The sequence below is a fragment of the Fukomys damarensis genome, unplaced genomic scaffold, assembly GCF_012274545.1.
Source record: "Fukomys damarensis isolate Sample0158 unplaced genomic scaffold, DMR_v1.0_HiC HiC_scaffold_30, whole genome shotgun sequence".
Lineage (NCBI taxonomy): Eukaryota > Metazoa > Chordata > Mammalia > Rodentia > Bathyergidae > Fukomys > Fukomys damarensis.
In genome coordinates this window covers 3,859,492-3,867,609 of record NW_022900942.1, presented here as the reverse complement: position 1 = coordinate 3,867,609, position 8,118 = coordinate 3,859,492, and the positions used below count along the sequence as shown (strand labels likewise).

The following is an 8,118-nucleotide window of genomic DNA, read 5'->3' as shown; positions in this document are numbered from 1 at the left end:
GCTTGCGAGGCAGGCGCCAGAACCACTGAGCTAAATCCCTGGCCCCTAATGGGGGCTGCTTTTCACCCCCTTCTTTTGATTTGTCTGTCATGCTCTTGTTTTCTATGGCTTTTGGTCCTTTGTTCCTCCATTTTCAATAGTTCTTTTAATTGTTCTCATGGCTTTTCAGTGTCTCTAGCTACTTTCACAAAGCATTGTTTCTAACTTCAAAATAGCTTATTTTGTCTTTCAGAACAAGGGGGGAATTTATAACTTAACTTGCAGAGGAAAGCATCTTCCTAATGTTGAGCTCTCTGGTTCAAGAGCAGGGATTACCTTTCCACTTGTTCAGGTCTACTTCTGTTTCCAGAGTGTTTTCAACATTTCTTTATAAAAACTGTATTGAACGCCTTGTGTAATTTATTTCTACTTTTTGTAGCTGTTATATATGGGCTTTTTCGATCATCTTGTTTGTAGAAAGGAAGATTACTGATTTTGTAACCTGCTGCTTTGCTGGATTCTTTTATTCAATAAATTCATTTCATCATAGATTTTCTGTATTCCAAGCATTCTACAGTCTCCTCTGCCCACTACAGTACTTCTGCAGTACTTCTCCGCCCACTCTGGGCTGTTGCTTGTTCTTCCTGAGTGGTTGATTAGTTAGTGCCTCTGGAATAACATTAAGCAGTGGCAGAGATGTGCAGATGCTGTTCTCTTGTTGCCTGTAACTTTTCTCTGTTAAACAAGAGTGGCGTTGAACCTTAACCTCACAGTTCATTGTATTAATAAATGTTCCCTGTTAGTTTGGCAGAGGCTTTCTTGGCATCTGTGAAAGTCATGATTTTTCCACTTAGATTTGTTATTGTGTTGTTTTTGTTTGTTTGCAGAACCAGCTTAGGCTTTATTTTGGAAAAGACAATCGAATAGGTTTTGGTAGAGGGCATAGGCAAGTTGGGTTACCCCAGGCAGCAGATTCCCCAGTGTGGGCTGAGGGCTAGGGCTGAGCCTCAGGTGGATCTCATGTTCTCATTACTCCTCTGTACAGCTGTCCCTACCACAGGCTCTGGGATGGCTACGGGAAGGGAAAAGGCTGGGAGAAGCTGCAGTGGCCAGTAACGTAGGCAGGATGTCAGAACTGAGCAGGACTCAGACACCAATTTGCTATCATAGGTCTTGATTTTCTTCACAACCATGGCCTTAATGCAGCCAAAGGAGCTGGAGCTCATGCTGGAGCTGATGCCAGGACTCAGAACACTCCTAATAGGGCTTAGCACTCCTAATAGCCACTTGTGGTCTTCGTGTTGATATTCATGTTCTGCACCCCAGACTCCATCCAGCCTGAGCTCCTCTCCCTCCAGCAGCTTGCAGTATTAGGTGGCAGTCTTGATGTCAGCAACAGCTTGACATTCATGGTCCACCAAGTCCTGCTTGGCTTCTGCAGGGCAGCTTTCAGCTGGGCCAGTTTGGGGTTGGCATCCTTAATGGCCATGGTTAATACCCACTCCACTCAGCATCAGCAGTAGTAGCCTCCACGGACACGGTCTGGCCTTTGAGGACCTCAGGTTCCTCCTGCAGGCAGCAGAAGCTGTAATTTATCTCAGAGATCTCCATCATCATACAGCACAGGTCATTGTTGTGCTTCCCAGCCAGTGTCTGCAGCTCCTCATACTTGATCTGTACTTGTTCTCAGTCTCAGCCAGGCTATAACTGATGATCTCCTTGTACTGAGCCTTGACCTCAGCAATGATATTGTCCCCATCCAGGGAGCTGCTGTTGTCCACAGACAACTCCATGGATGTGTCCAAGGTGCAACTCTCACATCTCCTCTTCATATAACTGCCTGTGGAAGTTGATCTCAGCTTCCAGGAAAGACTGCAGCTTCACCTTGTTCATGTAAGCTTTGCCTACCTCTTTCCTGATGAGAAAAAATCATTCTCCATCTCTGTGTGCTCGTTGATCTCATCCTCGTACTTATTCTTGAAGTCCTCTACCAGCCCCTGCATGTTGCCAAGCTCCACTTCCAGCTACAGCTTCTCCTGGTCCAGAGTGTCGCAGCTGGAGGTTGTCGACATAGCCTTAGAACATGTGTCCCATGCTGCTCCCGCGATCTTCTGCTACTGCAGGGAGCTCCACTTGGTCTCCAGAATCTTGATCTGTAGCTCCAGGAAACACCACTTTTTGATGAAGGGGGCAAATTTTTTGTTGAGCATCTTGATCTTCTTCTTCTGAATGTGCAGTCTGGATATTGAGGTCCACCTCCAGGTTCAGAGGGGTTCAGAAGGCTCTGGTTTAGGTGGATGGCTGTGATGCTGCCCACACCACCAGCTCCACTGGAGCTACTGACCAGGCAATTCAGAGGCTGCCCCAGAAACTGCGGGGACCAGGGCCATGCATTTGCAAAGGGGCTGATGAAAGACTGGGGGCTGGAGGTGAACACTTGTAAGACCTCTGTGTTACCGTGATGGACATGGTAGAGGCTGGCAGGCCAAAAGAAGAAGAAGCAAGAGGCAGCCAGGCAGCTGCTTCTAGGTGGTTTGCTGTTAGTGTATTGTTTGGTGTCATTAAGTCCGCTTTGAATTCCCAGGGGGAACATCCATTTTGTTACATTTTTTCTTAAAGAGGAATCAGGTTCTGTTAAATAATATTTTGTCTAGAATTTTTACACTGATGCTTATGAGAGATATTAAACTTTAGTTTTCCCTCTTTGCACTTGGTATATTTGGTTTAAATAATAGCATTTACTTGCTTCATAGGAGAAATCAGGATGCTTTTCTTTCTCTTCAAAGCTCTAAAATAATTCATTGAGCATCAAGACTGTCTGGTCTTTGTGAGGCTTGGGAGAATGTCCTGTGGACCCATCTGGGCCCAGTGCTTTTTATGGGCAGTTCCTTAGTACCAATTCTCCATTTCTTAGATGGAATTTGGTCTGTTGGTGTCTAACTGTAATGGGACAAAGTTTGCTCATCTTTGTTTCCAGAGGAAATTATGCAACTAGGTTTTTAAAATGCATTTGCACAGGGAACTGGAAAATGTCTCTTACGATTGTTTAAAGCTCTTTTGTTTCAAAAGTTAAATCTCTTAAATAAGGGTTTTAAAAGGACAGAGAAATTAGTGGAAATACTCATCCTAGAATTTTAAGATTATAGTTTCCAAAGTGACTTGTCCTAGAGTGTTGTTTACCCCTGGCATGTGAGGATGGCAAGACAGAGTCTTCTCTATCCTTTTCTCCTGTTGGTTAAAGGATGACCAGTGTGAAAAGCAGCATTATTCCCTGGAGATTAATAGACAGCTGGCCTCAGGGAACAGGCCTAGCCACCAGAGAGGTCCTAACTAGTTCCTTGATGGCCAGTTAACTTCAGTCTGATCTGTAGTGCATGATATTCAGATGTCAAATATCAAAAAATATAATGTCCACATAGATCAATTATACTGTCATATCGTGGGACTTCATTCTCCCATAGGAAACTGAGATGTTATTTTTGACCTTAAAATTAGAATAGTTTTTTTTTTCTTTTTTCTAGCTACTAAAAGTACTTGTGTCAGGCTAGGGATTTAGCTGAATGGTTCCACCATTGAGTGCAAGGTTCCAAGTTTGATCCCAGTATCCCCCCCCGCCGAAAAAAACTTGTTTTTCTTAAGAACAAAGGTGCCTGAACATCTTGGGGCTGTGGAGGCACATAGGTCATATACTTCACATACTTCATGTGGGGCAGATCTAGTTATCAGCAGCTCTGATGGGCCGGGGGGCAGAACCCCCACAGAATGCAGTGGGAGAGCTAGAAGCAGATTCTCTGCTAGTTAGTTCATCTTCAGTCCTGGGGAGCATCTGTCCAAGAAGGTGCCGTGACACTGACACTTCAAGTGGGAAGTATCCTCTGATGAGGTGTTCTGTGTGGGGCATCTCCTGATGACAGGCGACCATTGAGTCACCTGGGAGGAGGGGACCCCAAATAATGACACTTGTTGCTGCCCACAGGAACCACAACCGTGATGGGAAGACAGTGGGGAGTATTGGGAACCTGGTCCTCTTGGGGGAGGGAAGGACATGTCAGTCTGGACACATTGAACTTGGCATTCAAGACATTGAGCAGCGAGGTGCAGGAGGCAGGCAGAAGCAAGTCTGCCTATAGAAGAGACCTTGAAGGCGGGGAGCGAGGAGGAGCAGATGGATGGAACAGCACAGCAGGCACACAGAGGATTCCAGACAGGTGCTCTGTACGTGCATTAAGAAGGACTGAGTGTAGATAGGACCCTTGGATCGGGGAGACAGGCCATGGGTCATGAGGAAGGTAGTATGGGAAGGAGTGGAGCTCAGTGAGAGCAGGACGGGTTAGAGGCCCTCCCTTGGCTCAGTGGGCTGAGACACAGGTCTGTGCTGGTGAAGCCACAGTGAAAGACAAAGTCTCTACCGTGCTTCTCTTTACCTACAAAGAAGAGTGAGGAAGGGAGGGAGGGGAGTGTGGTAAAAAGCCAGCAAGAAGGCCGATTGGGGGATGTTCCGGAGAACCTGCCCCAGGAGCATGGGGTCCAGAATATAGTGGAGTGCAGTCCCAGAAAGATCTCTTTCCTCAAAACAGGAAAGATGAAAGGCGATCAGGAAGACTGGGCATGAGTCTGGCTGGAGGAAATTGTTCTCCCATTCCCTGGTGTGACATTTCTAAATCTCTGTCTTAGTTGTTAATAAGAGGCAGAGAGACATAAGGAGCAGGAACCAATTCTGGAAAGCCATTATGCTTCCATTGGTCTTGTCAAAACCTTGTACTTGGAGACCACTTTTGCAGATGATAAGTATGTTGTTGGGAGAAAGGCACAGGCCACAGTGATGCAGTTAGCTGGTGGATGGAGTAAATATAAAATGTCCCCCTGAAATAGGAACCCCTAAGTGGGGACCAGGGGTCCACATAGCCACGAGTAATTTCAGAGTCTCAGAGCCCTGGTGCAACCCAGGTGGCTAGTGATTACTCACGGGTTAGTAGGAGATAGAGCATGCTTGTTGGCTTCTCTAAGAGACACATGGCCAGCCACAGTCTAAATGCAGACATTGCCATATCATTTCAGGAGTTTGAGAAGCATCGCCAGAGCTCTTACAACATGGCACCATCTGAAAAGGGCCAACTGGGATGAGTGCCCCTCAGGCAACCTGATTGAGGGTAAGGAACATGTTGCAATGAGGGTTTACAGCCCATGGAGAAAACTGGAAGGTTGTCTTAAACCACCTCATTTAGGAGGTTGTAAAGCATAGGTTCCTGCAAAGGTACTCATTCCCTAGGTTAGATAATCGATACGTAGTGGTAAAATATGAAGGAAATTAGAATGTGGGTGCTATGGTTTGAATCTAAAACCATTCCCCCAGAAGGCCCAGATGTTCAGAGGTGGGGCTTTTGGGAGGTGAATGGATCATCGGGGCAATGACCTCCTCTAGGGATTAATTCATTGCTGAGTTCATGATGAATGGGCTGTTGAGAGGTGGGGTCTACACAGAGGAAGTAGGTCACTAGCGCCTATCCTGAAGGATATATCTTGACCCTAGCCCATTCTTCTCCCTCTCTCTGCTGCCTTGCTACCATGAGGTGAGCAGGTTTTCTCTGTCAAGCCCTGCTGTTATGATGGTTCTGCCTCACCATAAGCCTGAAAGCAATAGAGCTGGCTGATCATGGACTGAAACCTCTCAAAGTAGGAGCCAAGATAAACTTTGCCTTATTTAAATTGGCTTCACTCACCTTTTACATCACAGTGACAGCAAGTTAACTAACATAATGGGCAAAGAACTAAAGCATGGACTTCCTTCTGATCATGGGTTTCCCCAGGACAATTCCTGGGTGCCTTGTGAGAAGTCATTAGAAGTTTAATGCATAAAGAGCTTGCGTTAAGTGTGGATGGGCAGCACAACAGATAATGACTTGTGCACATGTCCCGATCCTACCCTACCTGACCACTTCCTGTGGAGGGCGATTGTCTTGTAATTCTGGATGCTCTTTGGAGCAGATATCCTCCTCCTAGAGGGCCCTCCCCACTGCCTCTGCCTGCTGTTGTGATAGGAACTCCACGTCAGGAACAAATATGTGGAAAAGCCTGGATAGGCGATCGAAGTACCCACCAGCAGGCCTCTTTCCAGGAACCAGCATCTCTGGGCAGGATGGTGTCCACAAGCGTCTGTCATGCATGCCACCTCCCTCTCCTTCCCGGGCCTCTTCCCTGCTCCTCATGATGCTCTTCTGCCCCTCCTGTCCTTCCTCACTGTTCTTCTTCACTTGCCTTTCCTCACCCATCCCTCTTCGCCCGCCAGGCCTCTCTCTCTTTGTCGTCTCTTCTTTCCTCTCCGTCTTCTTTCCATTCTCTTGTTGCTTTCCAAAATCCTACACTTCTTGAGCATCCATCTCTGCTGTTTAAGAAGGTCTGCATCTGGAGGAACCCTAAGGACTACTACCCTGATTTACCCATGTGGACTCAAGAGGTTGACGTGCAGGGCCCAGAGCACATGCGAGGCAGCCAAGACTGAGCTCACATGCGAGGCAGCCAAGACTGAGCTATGCTTCTTCTGATTCAGTCCAGGGTCTCCCCACTGGGTGTGGGGAACCCTTTTTGCACAGCACTGGCTGCTCTCAGAGTGGTTCACATAGTTAGATGAGTGTTTTCAAAGAAGAGTGAAGTATGTGAACCAACTCCCCACGATGAATGTAATCGTCATGTACAGCAAACATGTACTAATAAAAATAAAAAATCAACAAAAGAAGACAAAGAATGGCCATGCCTGTCTTGTGGCCTTGCCCTCTGTGACCCATCCAGCTGTCATCTCCTCCAACCCACCCTGTCTTCAGGCAGATATGAAGGTGGTTTGGAATATGAAGGTGGGGGAGATGACCTGTCTGCTTCCCTTCCAGCCCTGCCCTCAGTCTTGGAAGCTGAATTTCCTTAAAAATTGGCAATGAAGGAAGGATGTTTTATTAAATAAGGATATATTTATTTTCTCTGCCACTCCATTTCAGTGTTTCCTGGGCTCTGTAGTAAAGAATTTAAGATCTAACCATGAGTCCTTGTTGCAGTTTGATTTTACTGTTACAGTTGCTGGGAATTTTTGTTGTGATTCTAATTGTTGTTTTCCTTCAACACCCACGCTGTTAGTGCTGTGTTTGGGAAGTGAGAAATCACAAACTGTGAGTTATAGAACAAAACCTGAATCTGTTTGACCACAGTAGTCAACTGTTAGTGCTGTGTTTGGGAACTGAGAAATCACAAACTGTGAGTTATAGAACAAAACCCGAATCTGTTTGACCACCGTAGTCTAAAAGAAACAAACGTTCACAGAATGTGCTCCCACCGACAGACGAAGCTGATTAAGTGGAAGTGTCTTGTGTGGCTGAGTAGGTGAGGCATGCAGATGCATGTGGCCGGGGGACCGGCACCCTCGCCCTCCACTGGGTGTTCCAGCTTCCCTCTGGCTGGAGCCAAGGGTGGCCCTTGCAGCAAGCCTGTCTCCCCGCACTGTGGAGTGCTCAGTCACCCCTGCCTTTCTTGCTAGTCATATATTTATTCTGCTCGTTTCCTCTTCCTCTCCTCCTCACCCCTCACGCTTTTTCCCTTAGATGGATTCCTATTGCAAGAGATCCATCTCCTGATCCCTTCTGTCTATCCTTCATTATTCTCTTTGTACTTTGCCTTGTTCACATGAGAGATACAATTTGATATTTAAGCTTGTGTGTGTTGTTTATTTCAGTCAACATTATATTTTCCAGTTGCATCTATTTTTCTACAAATAACTGTCATTCTTTACAGCAGAGTAGTATTCCATTAAATATAGATACCACACTTTCTTTATCCAATCATCTATTGATGGATATACAGGCTGTTTCTAGGGTTTAACAATTATGAGCTATGCTGCTATAAACATTGGTATTCATGTATCATTATAGTGTGATATCTTCACTGCTTTGAGGAAGATACCTAGCAGTGGGACCCCTAGCTTATATGGAGTTTCTAATTTCAATTATTTGAGGAATTTCTGTACTGATATCCATAATTGGTATACTAATTTACATTCTCACCAATGATGAAGGAGGGTTTGTTTTTCATCACAGCCATGCCAGCACTTGTTATTGTTTGATTTCTTAATGATTACCATTCTTTCTGAATTAAAATGAA

General features: G+C 45.8%; 2 pseudogenes; both read right to left on the bottom strand.

Annotated features, from left to right (window-relative positions):
• LOC104854845 overlaps window positions 1-1,205 on the bottom strand; it is a 7,028-nt pseudogene extending 5,823 nt beyond the window's left edge.
• Window positions 1,206-1,255: 50 nt separating this feature from the next.
• LOC104854846 lies at window positions 1,256-2,572 on the bottom strand (annotated as a pseudogene).
• Window positions 2,573-8,118: the final 5,546 nt, after the last annotated feature.